At 45.3% G+C, this 16,572-nt stretch overlaps 1 long non-coding RNA gene across 1 annotated transcript in view; it reads right to left on the bottom strand.

Annotated features, from left to right (window-relative positions):
- Positions 1-3,585: 3,585 nt before the first annotated feature.
- The window catches only part of LOC141084841 (uncharacterized), a 103,669-nt gene continuing 90,682 nt past the window's right edge, over positions 3,586-16,572 (bottom strand). Inside the window, exon 3 of the long non-coding RNA XR_012231134.1 lies at positions 3,586-3,647. This is a non-coding gene — a long non-coding RNA (uncharacterized lncRNA). The remainder of the gene's footprint in view (positions 3,648-16,572) is intronic.

The raw sequence follows: 16,572 nt of genomic DNA, 5'->3' as shown, positions 1-16,572 counted from the left end.
ACGACCCCATAAATTGGATAATGGCTGTTCCCAGGTACCCCAGATCATCTCCCATTAAGACACTGTACATTGCCTACATCCATCCACCGTTTGCGCAGATAACGGTTGCCAGGCGTCAGACCCAAACCAATCTGATATTGTAGACCTTCCCTATGTATAGATCATCAATATTTAACTCCCTGATAACCCCGTTTATTCATTAAATTCATGACAGCTCCAGGCCCCTTACATGACAGACCCCATGCCACCCATTTGACCATAAAGAGCTCAGTTGGGTTTCCATCATGGTGTCCCGTATTCTACAAAGGACAATGTAGTAATATATACAGTAAATATATATGTATAATTACTTTATTTGTTTATTTTAGCTAATTTAGCTAATTTAGCTAGGAGACATCTTGGTTGAACAAATCACCGGCCATGTCGGACACTATATGCTCAGCAGCACATTGGTGCCGGACGGCGGCATTGAACACCAAGAGTGACAATGGGTAAACAAAGGCATAATTCAGAGGTGGTATTTCTGTTTGCGAAAAGCCTTTCTGTCGTCTGTCAGTAGCTTGTACTTGCCAAGGTACAACTTGTTCTCATAATACTGCTCAGTATAGGTCCATTTCCATGGCAACCGGAATAATTACATGCCATTGGGAAGCCTCTTAATATATATATATAGCAGGACTGGTGGGCGAGAAGTTTTTTCCGTGCTGATTGACATCTCTGTGCCACATCCAGGAGTTGCCAAGGCTTAGTGAATTCACAGGTCGTATACTGCTGTTTGCCTATTTATCTGCTTTATTTTATGCCTCTCGCACAATCGGGTTTTGAGTTACTGAAATAGAAGCGTTAGATTTGCTGGCATTAGCTGCGTGGAAGCTGTTCCTCCCTCCTCCAACACATGCTCTTGTCATATATATCAGTTGCTAACATCTTAAGGTATGTCTCCACAGACTAATATGTCTGCAGGAATATGGGATTATTATTAAGTGGTCTGTACCATAAAGGACATTATTGGGTGAACTCTCCTTTATTATTAATAAAATAGTTTTTGATTATTTTCTTCTAGCTTCTCATATTTTCATGATTTGCAAAACTGCGCATGGATATGTTGTGACTGTTTTCTGTAGCCGTTCCACAAAAAACTAGACACTCAAGTGATGCACCTTACCCTTGTGCTGACTGGTATGGTGACCCACCAGACTGCAGGATTACATGCAAACTGCTCGCAGATGTTGTCCTTGGAGGGAGAGGAACCCAGGACCCAAGCACCACAACGCAACAGCGCTAACCACTGAGCCGCCGTGCTGCCCTAGTTCCACCATATTTTGTAAAAAGTGGTGCAACTTAAAGCTGGTGGGCCTAAGTGCAAAATCTACAATAGGACAACAGGGCCTTCAGCTTTCCCAATAATAATAACATTGGACTTCTCATACGGGCCAAAGGAATCTTTTGCCTCCTGTTGTGAATTCGCTTTCTGGCCTCCCTCTGGTTATTACTGAAGGCAGTGGAGCTGGTCAAATCGACAGAGGGGTTGCGAGTTCTCTTTCTGGGCTCCCTCTGGTGGTTACTGGAGGTAATGGAGCTGATCTGATTGAGAGAGGCTTGCCACCTGATAATGATGATGATGATTGGAGATCTGGGGTTTCAGATTGGGATTTAAGACAGCCGACTCTCTCTATCCCTGCTGGTGATTTTGCTTCCTGTTCCTCCTGAGGTCTGATGTTTCCAGCTCTGTCCCTGCATGTTCAGCTAAGTGGTTTATTTGCTATTCTGTTTGCATTTGATCTAGTTTTGTCTATCTCTTCTTGGTGCGGGTCTGCCAGCTCCGGCTGGGGCTGTGCTGAATCACCGCCCATATGTCACTGCTTGTGCCAGTTTGTTTTATTCCCTGTTAGATTGGTCTCTTTTTGCTCTGCTTTCAGAATATACCAGAGTGCTGATATAGTGGGGAACGAAGTCATGTGACTTCAGTGTTTTTTGCATCAGACGTGTTGGACTTTTTGCAGGGTTTTTTGTGTGATTGCAGACAGTGTCTTTCCTTTCTTGTCCTGTCTAGTCAGTGTGGATCCCATCATTTGCTCAGTCTATTTTCCTGCCTGTGTTTGTGTTTTCATCTTGTCTCACCGACAATATATGTTTGGGGGCTCTCTATTCCTTTGGGGTCTGCTCTGGGGCAGTTTAGATTTCCCCTTTCTTATTTTAGGCTTAGTTAGCTCTCGGGCTGTGTCGAGGCGTCTAGGATCATCGTAGGTACGCTCCACGGCTACTGCTAGCTTTGTGAATAGGATCAGGGGTCTGCAATCCGCTTAGGTACCAACCTCTCTGGGTTTCTGTGGCTTAGCTTGGACCTGCTCTCCTCCTCGGTGACCCATTCATAACAGCCTACCCTCATCCCACAACTCCAGGGCCAAAATGCGAATACATCCCCTACATATAGATACAGTCATGGCCGGAAGTGTTGAAACCCTTGAGATTGTTCCAGAGAATTAAGTATTTCTCCAAGAAAATTATTGCAATTGCACGTTTTGTTATACACATTTTTATTTCCTCTGTGTGTATTGGAACAACATAAAAAGCAGAGCAAATAAAAGGAAAATTGGACATGATTTCACCCAAAAATAGGAGAACAAAATTTGTTGGGACGTTGCCAAAATTGTAGGCAAGCAAATTTGTTTAAAGTATGTGATGAGCGGTCAAACTCTCCTGTGGCAAGTAACAGGTGTGGACAATATAAAAATCAACACCTGATACCAGATAAAAAGGGGAGACATTGACTCAATCTTGGCATTGTGTGTCTGTGTGTGTCACACTAAACATGGACATGCTTCTAGACCGCACTATAGTGCACACTGGGACAAAGAGTGACGCGTTTCGATCGCAAAAGCGATCTTTATCAAAGCTTTAATAATAAATAAAATAATATTTATTTTTATATAGCGCTAACATATTCCGCAGCGCTTTACAGTTTTGCACACATTATCGTTGTCCCCGATGGGGCTCACAATCTAAATTCCCTATCAGTCTGTCTTTGGAGTGTGGTAGGAAACGGGAGTACACCCACGCAAACACGGGGAGAACATACAAACTCCTTGCAGATGTTGTTCTTGGTGGGATTTGAACCTAGGACCCCAGCGCTGCAATGCTAACCACTGAGCCACTGTGCTTTTGGGATTGAAACGCGTCGCTCTTTGTCCCAGTGTGCACTATTGTGTGGTCTAGGAGCATGTCATGTTTTAAATTGTGTGAATAAATTTGAAGAATTTTTAACTAAAGGCGCTGGAATATCAAATTTTTTTCTTTTCTTACATGTATATAAGTCTCATCAGGACGGAGTTCCGTGCACTTTGAAGCATCGGTGACCTGGCTTTTCCTTTCTTATTTATGTCTATTTTGTTTAGTTAGCACCTGGACAAGGCTAGGGAATTTGTGCTTATGGTTTTGTTTTGGTACTTCGCAACCAGTGGAAATAAACGTCACATTGTCTTGACCAAAGAATCAAGTGTTTGTGTGAATGCTACCTAGTGCCTACCTAAGAGAGTGAAACCCTACAATATTTATATACTATATATCTATAAAAATCCCTTACCTGAACCATTTATTACATGTTTTCCATATTCGTTATGGAATGTAGCCTGGAGCGAGTATTCCTTCTGTAAAGAGAGTAAAATAAATGTATATTTAATACTTTCCTCTTCACTTCCAATTTTATGCTAGATGATTTATAAATCTTTTTTTTTATTCATTTCAATAGTTGATATCAAATTAACCACTAAAGCGTTTTTTTCTGTCTCCAGTATTAGAATTTTAAGAGATGTTATGAGCATGAATTAGGATGCCATATAGGCATTATGTGGGTGGGTTCAGATGCTGTGATCATCACTCATCCCACGACTTGGACTGGTACCAGTTGTTGCCAATTGGACTCTCAACAACAGATAAAACTTTTTTTTGCAGTTTGGGATTCCGGCTACTAATAGTCCAAACAGAGCAAGAAACCTCTGGAAAAATGTTCCATATACAGTGGGGGAAATAAGTATTTGGTCCCTTGCTGATTTTATAAGTTTGCCCACTGACAAAGACATGGATGTGGAGGGAAAAATGAATATTTAACTTTTTGTCACAAAAACTTACTTTAGACCTAAGTTTGTTTTTATCTTCACAGAAGAAAATGGACCACAAAATGTGTTGTGCAATTTCTCCTGACCATTCTAATACTGCATATATGGGGGAAAATTACTGTTTGGATATAGCACAGGGATCGAAGGGAAGGAGCACCGTTTGACTTTTTGAATGCAAAATTGGCTGGAATCAAGAGCAGATGCTATGTCGCGTTTGTAGAGCCCCTGATGGACCTAAACAGTGGACACCCCCCCACAATTGACCCCATTTTGGAAACTAGACCTCTCAAGGAACATGAAAAGTATAGTACCCTAAACCCCTCACTCCCCCAAGAGAACCACATAGATCATATGACAGTAAATCGTGTATAGATCAGGTAGTGCTAAGCATAGACAAATATTATTAAAATCAATGCTTTATTAAGACAAATATAAAATCATACACATAAAATTTAAATGAGTGCCTCAAAGCAAAACACAGGGGAGACAGACCCTAGGAAGAAGCAAGAGTAAAATGTGCATCGGGGTGAGGGGAGACAGCGTTCAGCCACCATTCGCTTATCAGCCGAGATATCTATCCACAGGTAATTTTATTTTCAATCGGTGGATGGCTGCTTAATAGTGGCAGGGTGTCTAATATAATTAAGTAAAGTTACAATATAAGAACAGATAAAAGTAATAACCCTGCGACCAAGGAGTCGGACCTGAGTAGTGATATGTAGACTAGGATGGTCTAATGGCGCCACCACCTGACGAAGGCAGCGTGCCAAAACATGCATTGGGGACAACGCCACGCAGGTGCCAGGGATCTACATTGCTACTGTGAGTTATCCTCCACTTGGGATTTATTTTTACACTCTCACACTATTGTCTTTTCTACATAAGACACTTGTTGTATTTTGTCTTTTGGTGCCCTGATATCCAAATGGCACACACTTGTTTATAAACCATGAATCCATGGTAATACTCAGGTTATATTGCATAAGCACTTTATTCATTTGTTAATAATTTGCACAACTGTTTATTATACTCTCTATCCAGTTTTTGTACTGTGCAAATCATGGCACTCCTTCCATGTAGTCCTTCTGTATTTAATCTCCTGAGTGCGCATCCTTGCTTTTATGTAATTTTACCTTACTCTAATCATTGATGTTTCTTCTGTTATTTTACTTGTTTAACTTAATAAATTGTACTTTCTCACCATAATACTTTGGACTATATGGTCGGCTTCTTATTGCTCTTTTGTTTTCCCCAGTAAATTGTAATGCACAGTACGTTGTAGAGCCCAGCTCATGCTTCTGGAGACACACATCAATAGATTAGGCGGGCTCTCATCACTACAGAAATGCCAAATATGTGGGCGCTAAATGTGGTTTAGGCACATCGGGGGTCAGAAGGAAAGGGGGCATTTGGATTTGGGAGTGCAGAATTTTCTGAATTTCTTTCGGGGGGTGAGCAGCCATGTTGCTTTTCCAGAGCCTATGTACTACCAGTAACGTGGAAGTGGGTCGTCCTCCCAGGGCTGTGGGGTACTCGGTACCGGGCCGGTGTCAGCGGGATGTGTCACAGCAGCAGTGACCCGGTCCGTGGCCCTGGGTGCCCAAGTAATAGGGAGATTGAATGGTGGAATGTAGTTAATTGAATGAATAGTTTGTGACGCCACCTGTGGTGTTCGGCAAGGGAGGTGTTAAGCCAACGCTGCATGCAGATCCGCTGGGACTGATGGTATGGTGCAGCAAAGATGTAAAAGCTCCCCACAGGTGAAGCTGTAGTCCCAGGGCAGTGTAGATGTGGTTGGCATGGGGATGTAGCGGTGCCGAAAGGGTAGGAAGCAGACAGACACAGCGGGGTGCAGTTTCTGTACCTTCACTTGGCAAATGCAGTCCAGGGTCCTGATTACAGATGGTACCAGAGCAGGCTAGCCTGGAAGCAACTCAGGGATTCTCTCTCAGCAGATGGACTGTGCAGTCTCCTTCCTAGCGCTTGCTTGAGGTGTCTCCAGTACCGAGTTACACTGAAGTTCCTCCTTACTATCGTTTCTCTGAATATCTCGTATGGCAGACAGCTGTAGCCGCCATTTCTCTCTTGGCTCACACCGTGCTGTTGTGCCTCCGAGTTTTAGGTGGGAGTTGAGTATTTACAACTTCCTACTCCTCTGGTGTCTGTTGCAGGACCATTAGTATCCATACAACCGTGGAGACCAGGCTCCAGTTCGTGCGCTCTCCCTGGAGATGACCCTTTTCTCTCCGCTCGATCTCCGTGCTTCTTCCTCACGTCTGCACACTTCACCCTCCTCACACTAACTACTCACTCCTTCCTCTTGGCCCTCAGAGAGCACTCCTCCCCTTAATTCCGGTTCAGAGTCCCCCCTGCTGGCCTGGAGTGGAACTGTGTTGCATGCATAGATTGACTGTGAGAGAGACCCTTTACTGCTTCCAAGCTTGGCATTACCCTCCCTGGAGGAAGGCAAAGCCACTGTGGCGGCCATACTCCTGGGAGCGCCACATTCCCCCCTAGTGCAAGTCAGCACTCCTGGGCTGAACAAAATATGAAAACACATAAACAGTTAAACAAGGTGAACAGTTATAATTGTACAAGATTTAAAAAAAGGAAAAAGTTACAAAAACCAAGAGCTCCAAAAATAGTCATATGATGATAAGTCCAGCATCAATGTCCATGGTCCATTCCCGGGCAAATGGTGAACTATTTACAAGGAAAGTTTTTGACCACACATGGTCCTGTGGTTCAGTGTCCGTGAAACAAGGTAAAAAACTGGAAAATTCAAAGGAAACTCTTGCAGATTACCTGTAGGCACAAAACTTGAAAAACAGTTACATATATACATACAATTTCAACATTTACATTTATTTATCTATACACAATATCTGATGGGCGGTATATTTTGTGTAGTGCGGGTAGACCTGCGTAACACTGGTACTGTTATGGACTGGACTGTTTGTCTGGTTCTAACTACTGGTGTTGTGTGTGAACTGGGTAGCATACGTCTACTAGATCTTAGAGTCACTGTGGGCATGTCAGATTCACTACTGGCAGGGCGAGGGTTCTCTGACTCCACTGCTGGTGTAGCATCTGCTGCCTGATTTTCCTGATCTTCAGGATTTTCTTAGGTCAAGTCTTCCTGTGCTACCAATTGGGGAAATGGCAACACGGGCACCACTATTGCATCATTTACTTTAGTCCAACTTGCAGGGAATTCTCCAAGTATAGTGCTGACCTTTTCTTCTTCTCCTAAGTGTTGGATGTTACTTTGTTCTTCCATTCTTTCCTTCAACAGATCAGGGCATAATTTCAGGTGATTGTTACGAATGAGTCACCGAAGGAGGCAAAAACAGAAATACTAGCTAAGTCCAGAAAACCAGAGAAGTTGGCAGCTATCGGATTGCAGACCCCTGAACCTATCAACAGCAACTAGCAGTAGCCGTGGGGGGTTCCTACGGTGCCCTAGACCCCTCGATCACAGCCGGAGAACTACATAGCCTAAAGACAGAAAGGGAAATCTAAACTGCCCCAGAGCAGACCCAAAAGCAATAGGCAGCCCCCAACATATAATGACGGTGAAGCAAGATGAAAAAACACTCACACAGATAGAAAGATAGGCAGAGCAAATGATGGGCCCCAAGCTAACTAATAGGACAGGATAGGAAAGCTGCTGTCTGCAATCCGCCAAAAACCCTATCAAAACAAGGGCCAACAGGCTGATAGGGAAAAAGGCCCTGAAGACGCTAGGCTTCAAAAAGACTATATCAGCAGTCAGGTATTTTCTGAAGACAGAGCAAAAAGGAATTCAACTCACCCCAGCAGGGAATGGCAGAAATTCAGAAAAACAAGGCAAAACAAAACAAAACACAAGTGCAAAAAGCAGTGCAGAAAACTTTGCTTTTGAGGAGCAGGAATCAGACTGGTCTCCTAGAATCCCTCAGAGAGATCACCAGCAAGGCAGAAGGGCGTCGGCTGCCTTATATCCAGTCAGCAATTCCCGTCACCCAGTCATCATCATCATACCCAGGTGCTTGGTAATCAGCCTCACTACCTTCCTTCACCAGAAGAGGGAGTTCATCAGACCTCAATGGTGAAGGGGAAAATGAACTCACAACAGTACCTCCCCCCTGAGGTGGGGTCACCGAACCCTCATCCACGCCACCAGGGCGATCAGGGTGAGCCCGATGAAAGGCACGCACCAATCTTTTGGCATGAATATCAGAGGCAGAGACCCAGGAATTATCCTCCTGACCATAACCCTTCCACTTAACCAAATACTGGAATCTCCGTCTAGCCAGACTGGAATCCAGTATCTTCTCTACCTCATATTCCATGTTACCTTCAACCAATACAGGGTCCGGAGGTGCCACCCCAGGAACTACTGGTTCAACAAACCTTCAACAAGGACTTATGAAACACATTATGGATTTTAAATGTGACAGGAAGAGCCAAACGAAAAGAGACCGGATTAATAATCTCCAAAATCTTGTAAAATCCTGATCAGCGGAAATAAAACATCTCAAATACGACTCCAAGGTCTGGTTTGTTCTCTCTGTCTGCCCATTGGTCTGAGGGTGAAAAGCAGAGGAGAAGGACAACTGAATTCCCAGCTTGGAACAGAAAGTCCTCCAAAATCTAGACACAAACTGAACTCCTCTGTCAGATACAATGTTCTCAGGAATCCCGTGCAAGCGAACCACCTGTTGCAAAAACAGGGGCACCAACTCAGAGGAAGACGGCAACTTAGGGAGTGGTACAAGATGAACCATCTTAGAGAACCTATCACAAATCACCCAAATAACAGTCATTCTTTGAGAGACCGGCATATCAGAGATGAAATCCATTGAAATATGGGTCCATGGCCTCCTGGGGACCGGCAAAGGCATCAACAACCCACTAGAGCGAGAACAAGATTTAGACCGGGAGCAAGTCCCACAGGACTGCACAAAATTCCTGACATCATGAGACAAGGCGGGCCACCAAAAAGACCGACTCACCAGATCTCTAGTACCAAAAATACCTGGATGACCAGCCAATGCAGAGCAATGAACTTCAGACATCACCATCTTCTTCCACTGGTCAGGAACATACAACTTTCCCCTGGGACAACGCTCAGGTTTGTCCTCCTGGAACTCTTCCAGAGCACGTCTCAAATCGGGCGAGATGGCCAAAAGAACTACCCCTTCGCCTAAGATGGTAGCAGGCTTGGTCACCACTGGAGAATCAGCAAAGAAGCTCCTAGAGAGTGTAGTGTCGTGATGTCGGCGATAAAGAATTCAGAGACGTACACTGATGTGCTAGTGCTTGGCTGCCAGGCCGTGCTTTTTTTTATTCCTTACTTCCTCCTTCCTCTCCACGTCCCTCCCCCAACTCCTCCTCTCCCCTACATCACTGTTACTAGGCAAAGAATGCAAACAAGGGCAACATCCCACAACAGGAGATGTGACAACATCACACCTCTTCTTTTCTCACAACAAAAAAAAAACTGAAACATTTGAAGAATATTGTCGTTCAAACATTAAGTCTCACTGCAGAACATAGTCTGTAAGGTGGGCATTTGGTCTTCGATAGGTCCTAATCGGATAGCGGTGAGACAGCCCATCACCAGATGAGCCCTGAGTATCCCCGGAGACATCCCCTGTTAGGCTTACGGCATCTCCAGTCTCTGGCAGGGAGTCGTCGCTCTCCGCTTCCTCAATAGGCGTGGTTTTTGGGACGTGGCCCCGGTGTTTTTTAAAGTGGGACACATTCCGTGTGACCTGACGACTTTGATTCCGGGCAGTAGCCATGGTGCCCTTAACGTCTATAACTTAAAAGGGTTCCGGATAGTACGGTGACACAAACTTGCTAGTCGCTTTTAACCTTTGTGCCAGGACCCAATCGCCCACCTGTATTGCCGGCTGTCTGCCTCGATGGTTGCGCTTATCTGCATACCGTTTCATCTTTTCCTTTGATATGGAGTCATTAATAGAAATCGGGGTCTGGACGGAGATTGCTGGAATGCTTGGAAGTTTGACCCGTAAGGGCCTGTTGAACAGTGCCGTTGCAGGTGGTATTCCCGTTGTAGAGTGGGGTGTAGCCCTGTACTGTCTGAGGAATGCGTTCAACTCTTGCTGTAAGTCCTTGTGCTCCATGGTAGCAATCCTTAGGGTCTTGTTGAGCGATTGCATGAATCGTTCGACTTCACCGTTGGCCTGAGGCCAGCAAGGAGTTATTTTCCGGTGTGTGAAACCCAGGTAGGTTGCGAAGGACTGAAAGTCTGTGCTATTAAAAGGCGGTCCATTGTCAGATTTCACGATCTCAGGTATGCCATATGCCGAGAAGATCTTGTCTAATTTTGGTAAAACAGCCTTGGCCGAGGTTGTAGAAACATGTTCGATGACTGGAAACCTTGAAAAGTCATCCATGATCACCAGCAGATAGGAGCTATCTGGTAGACTGCAGAAATCGATGCTAACAGCTATCCATGGGCCGGCTGGCAGGGGTGTCATTTGTAATGGTGCACGTCTATGGGCAACTGTAGTGGCTTGGCACGGTATGCATGTTTCAACGAGTGCCTCTACCTTTTTGTCAAGTCCGGGAAACCACACTTTCTCCCGAAGTAGCTGCTTCGTTTTCACGACCCCTTGATGAGCTTCATGCGCCAGATCCAGTACCCTGCTCTGAAGTTTCTGAGGTATCACCAGGCGATTATCTCTTAAGAGCATATTTGAGTCTGATACTGATAGTGAATGTCTCGCGTTAAAGAAAACCTCCAGGTACCCAGCCTGATCAGGAGGGTGAAGGCGGGCCTCAGCGAGAAAACTGCTCCAGTTCTTGGACCGAACCGTCTCTATCACAAATTGAAGTTGGTGATCGGCATCCAGCGCTTGCTTAATTTCCTGTATGGTCATAGCTTTCGGTACCGAATGGGCGACGACAAAGTTGACATGCTCCTCCGCCAGAATCGTCGCGGGGATGTCGTCTGTGGTGGGCTGTGGTGCTGGGTGTCTCGAGAAGTAGTCTGCGGGATTTCCAGCTCCCGCCTCGTATCTCAACTGGAGATGATAGTTCTGTAAGCGGAGCAACCAGCGTTCAAGACGCGGGGGAGGCTTTGACGAGGGCTTATTGAAAATTGGAACGAGTGGCTTGTGGTCAGTTATCACTGTGAATTGATGTCCAAAAAGGTATAAATGGAAATGAAGGCACCCCCACACAACTGCCAGGGCTTCTCTCTCAGTTTGTGAATATCGCTGCTCTGTATCCGTTAGTGTCTTGCTGGCATATGAGATTGTGGATATGTCGCCTGCGCTAGACACTTGTGTGAGAATTGCTCCTAGGCCTACTGGACTAGCATCCACCAGTAGCTGTGTGGGTTTTGACGGGTCAAAATAGGCCATGACAGTGTCGCTGGTTAGGTTGATTTTCAATGCGTCAAAAGCTGCTTGCTGCTCAGTACCCCATGTCCACGGAGAGTCTTTCTTTGTGAGCTTTCGCAGAGGTTCAGAAACAGTGGCTAGGTCAGGTATAAATCGCCCACAGTATGTGACCAGTCCTAGGAAGCTGCGAACATCTGACACATTTTGCGGTGGGCTAGCCGATTTTATGGCAGCCACTTTCTGTGGGTCAGCTGAAACTCCTTGTTCAGAAAAGATGTATCCAAAAAAAGTTAATGATTTTTGGTTAAATTCACATTTTGACGGATTGACAGTGAGATTGCAGGCTTGGAGTCTTTGAAACACTTGTTCTAGGCGATTGTCATGTTCCTCTTGGGTTGTGCCATAAATGAGAATGTCATCACTGACGTTGAGGACTCCTGCAATGCCAGACAGAACCTGGCTGACGATATTCTGAAAAATTTCTGCGGCCGATGAGATGCCAAAGTTCAATCTCTTAAATCTGCGCAGGCCCACATGCGTGCTAAAAGTTGTAATGTACCTGGAGTCTGGATGCAATTCAAGTTGGTGATAGCCTGAGTTTAGGTCAATTTTTGAAAATACCTTCGCACCATTCAGGTCTGCGAGAATGTCATCAATAGTGGGCGTGATGTGCCTTTCTCTTTGGATCGCCCGATTGGCGTGGCGCATATCCACACATAGTCGGATTTTACCTGGCTGCTTCGGTTTAGGTGCAACAACGATTGGTGAAACCCAGGGGGTCGGGCCTTCAACGCGTTCGACGACATCGGACGCCTCCAGGCCTTGCAGTTCTTGCTCCACAAGCTTGCGGACATGGAATGGAATGCGCCTGTGGGGCTGAATAGAGGGCTGTACTGACGGATCTATATGCAATTTTATTTGAACATCCTTTAGCTTACCTAGGCCTTTAAAGAGATTTGGGTACTTCTGCATAATGTGGTGGGCCGAAGGACCTGTAATGCTGTTGACAAGGTTCACAAGGCCCAGAGATATTGCACTGGTACAGCTGAGAAGTGTGTCCGCAGAGCATTCTACCACATAAAAGGTGTCAGTGATGGACTTTCCTTCAGCTGCAACTTCTGACTGAAATTTTCCGCACAGGGGCAGTGCAGCTGCTGAGCCATAAGGAAAAATCTTTATATTAGTACTTTGTAGAGTAGGTTTGTTTAGGAGCTGGTTGTAGACTGTATGACTGATGACGTTGACTGATGCCCCCGTGTCCACCAGGGCTTCTATTGGATTGCCATTCACTAGGATTACTCGTTTTGGATTAGTAACTGCGTGCACAGTATTAGATCCCTCTTCCGTCACGGAGAATAAATAGGTGCTGTGGGACTCGTCATTAATCTGCAGTGTTTGGATCTTCGGTGGCCTAGGTTGTGCGGTGGTATGAGGAGATTGTGGCTTGGATCTACACACCTTTGCAAAATGATTTTGCTTTCCGCAATTATGACAAGTTCCTCCCTTTGCTGGGCAGACATTCTGGTGAGGATACGATCCACCGCAGTTGTAACATGTGGCTGCCTGCGTGCGAGGCACATTTGGTTTCTGTGTAAGCTTTGCTATAGAAGATGTCGCGTCTGGCTCATGCTCGATGTTCTCTATCAGTTTAGCTTGTTTGTCTGCAGCATCATTTATACGCGCTGTATCTAGGAACTTCGCTAACGTCATGGTGGGGTCTCTGAGTGCTTGTCTCCTTAACTTGGAGGAAATACATCCTTGTACGATCTGCATTTGGATTTCTTTGTCTACTTCCGCAAATTCACAGTGCGCTGCAAGGTGTCGTAGCCGGACATGATACTCAGCCATGCTTTCTGTTGGCGACTGCTTTGACTGCCTGAACTTAAAAATTTCAAATGCCGGATTTCTGTGAGGGGAGAAGTGCTTGCTTAACGCAGCTTTGCTGAGCTCATAGTCCTTGTCCTCCCCTGTATTCGGCAGAGTAGTGAATATATCGTAAACCTGCTCCCCTGCGTAGTGTAACAGCATGGCTTTTTTCCGGGTATCATCAGAGACATTCATGGCTTGCAGAAATATCTTGAATCGCTTTAGCCATTTATCCCAAGATACTGCCAGGTTTGCTTGGGACTGATGCACATCAAAAGCAGGAAATGCGGGTAGACAAGCCATAGTGAGTGCTGATAGCCTTGTAGACTGTTCGTGGGACTGAAATACCTGTGGCTGATGAATGAACGCTTCCTCGTCCCCAGTTGTAGTGTCGTGATGTCGGCGATAAAGAATTCAGAGACGTACACTGATGTGCTAGTGCTTGGCTGCCAGGCCGTGCTTTTTTTTTATTCCTTACTTCCTCCTTCCTCTCCACGTCCCTCCCCCGACTCCTCCTCTCCCCTACATCACTGTTACTAGGCAAAGAATGCAAACAAGGGCAACAGCCCACAAACAACAGGAGATGTGACAACATCACAGAGAGAGCGTCAGCCTTGACATTCTTAGTGCCAGGAAGAAAAGAGACCACAAAATCAAAACGTGTAAAAAACAAGGCCCACCTAGCCTGCCTAGGGTTCAAGCGTTTGGCCGACTCCAGGTAAATCAAACTCTTGTGGTCAGTGAGGACCACGACTTGATGTTTAGCTCCCTCCAACCAATGTCTCCACTCCTCAAATGCCCATTTCATGGCTAACAGTTCCCGATTCCCCACATCATAGTTATGTTCAGATGGAGAGAACTTTCGGGAAAAGAAAGCACAGGGATTCATTTTAGATGTTACAGGATCCTTTTGGGACAAAACAGCTCCTGCACCAATCTCAGAAGCGTCCACCTCTACCTGGAACGGGAGTGAGACATCAGGTTGCCGCAAAACCGGGGCAGAAGTGAATCTTCGCTTCAGCTCCTGAAAGGAAGAAACAGCCTCCGGAGACCAATTCAACACATCAGCACCCTTCTTAGTCAGATCAGTCAATGGCTTGGCAATACTACAAAATTTGGCTATAAGTTTCCGATAAAAATTAGCAAAACCCAAAAACTTCTGGAGGGCCTTCAAAGAAGTGGGCTGAACCCAATCATAAATGGCCTGTACCTTGGCCGGGTCCATTTCAATAGTTGACGAAGACAAAATAAATCCCAAAAAAGAAATCCTCTGTACCCCAAAAAGGCATTTCGATCCTTTGACATACAGGGAATTCTCCCTCAAGATCCGGAACACAGTCCGAACATGTTCCACATGAGAATCCCAATCCTTGGAGAAGATCAAAATATCATCCAGATAGATAATCAAAAATTTATCCACAAAGTCTCGGAAAATGTCATTCATGAAGCACTGGAAGACAGAAGGGGCATTAGTGAGCCCAAAAAGCATCACCAGGTACTCAAAATGTCCATCCGGAGTATTAAACGCCATCTTCCATTCATCCCCATGCTTAATGCGGATAAAATTATACGCCCCCCTGAGGTCAAGCTTGGTAAACCAGCAAGCACCTTTAACTATGGAGAATAGATCAGAAATCAGGGGTAACGGATACTGATAGTAATTTTGTTGAGGGCACGATAATCAATACAAGGCCTTAATGAACCATCCTTTTTGGCCACGAAAAAAAACCCAGCACCTAAGGGTGAAGAGGATGGTCTAATATGACCCTTCTCCAACGCCTCCTTAATATAGGATCGCATAGCCTCGTGCTGGGGTACAGATAAATTGAAGAGCCAACCCTTGGGAAATTTACACCCAGGGCTCAGTTCAATTGCACAGTCATAACTCCTATGAGGAGGCAAAGACGCAGACTCACTCTCACTAAATACATCATAAAAGTCCGCCAAATAGTCAGGAACATCATGCGACTGAGGAGAGGTGGAAAAAACCGGAGCCTCACTAAGGGCACACCGACAACCCCCAACTCACCACAGACACATATTTCCAATCCAAAACTGGATTATGAATTTGCAACCAGGGAAACCCCAGAACAATGGTATCATGCAAATTATGCAACACCAAAAATCTGCAATTTTCTTGATGGTCTGGGGCGACCCGCATTACCACCTGGGTCCAAAACTGAGGTTTATTTTTCGCCAAAGGAGTGGCATCAATCTCTCTCAAAGGGATAGGCGTCCGCAGAGGTGTCATCGGAAATCCACAACGTTTAGCAAAATCCAAGTCCATTAGGTTCAGGGCTGCTCCCGAATCCACAAAAGCCTTGGCAGAAAATGTGGACAGGGAGCAGATCAGAGTAATTGCCAGAAGAAACTTAGGTTGAACACCACCCACAGAAAACGTGTGTGCAAAACGTTTCTCTCGTTTAGGACAGACAGAAATAATATGCGAGGCATCGCCACAAAAAAAACACAGCTTATTACGCCTTCTGAACTCCTGACGTTGCTCCCTGGACAAAACTCTATCACATTGCATAGGTTCAGACACTTGTTCAACAGGTGGCAACACCTCTCGTGCAGTCCTGCGTTCACGTAAACGCCGATCAACCTGAATGGCTAATGACATAGAATCGTCAAGACCAGAGGGAACAGGAAATCCCACCATAGTATCTTTTACGGCTTCTGACAAACCCTTCCGAAAGAGAGCTGCCAAGGCATTATCATTCCAGGTAGTAAGGACCGCCCACTTTCGGAATTTTTGACAGTACAATTCTGCAGAATCTTGACCCTGGCTCAATGCCCACAGGGTCTTTTCAGCCTGATCAATAGCATTAGGTTCGTCATGCAACAACCCCATGGCTTGAAAAAAATGCATTCACATTAGTCAGAATAGGATCATCTGGTTTCAAAGAAAACGCCCAATCCTGGGGATCGCCACGCAGCAAAGAGATGACAATTTTAACCTGCTGCACGGAGCTCCCTGACGAGTTAGGCTTCTATCCAAAAAATAATTTACAATTATTTTTGAAATTCAAAAATTTCGACCAATCCCCAAAAAACACATCAGGAGTAGGGATCTTTGGTTCAGCAGCATGTGAATGAGCAAGGTAGGCGGAAATTCCCCACACTTCCGCAGCGAGCTGCTCCACACGATCAGACAATTGCTTTATCTCCATTGAGAGAAAAAAAAAATTCCCCCCTACGGCCTCAGAGATATAGAGGAAAGAATATACACA

The sequence above is a fragment of the Dendrobates tinctorius genome, unplaced genomic scaffold (genome assembly GCF_039654945.1).
Source record: "Dendrobates tinctorius isolate UK_male_01 unplaced genomic scaffold, ASM3965494v1 ptg000027l, whole genome shotgun sequence".
Classification (NCBI taxonomy): Eukaryota; Metazoa; Chordata; class Amphibia; order Anura; family Dendrobatidae; genus Dendrobates; species Dendrobates tinctorius.
This window is presented reverse-complemented; position numbering and strand designations above follow the sequence as displayed.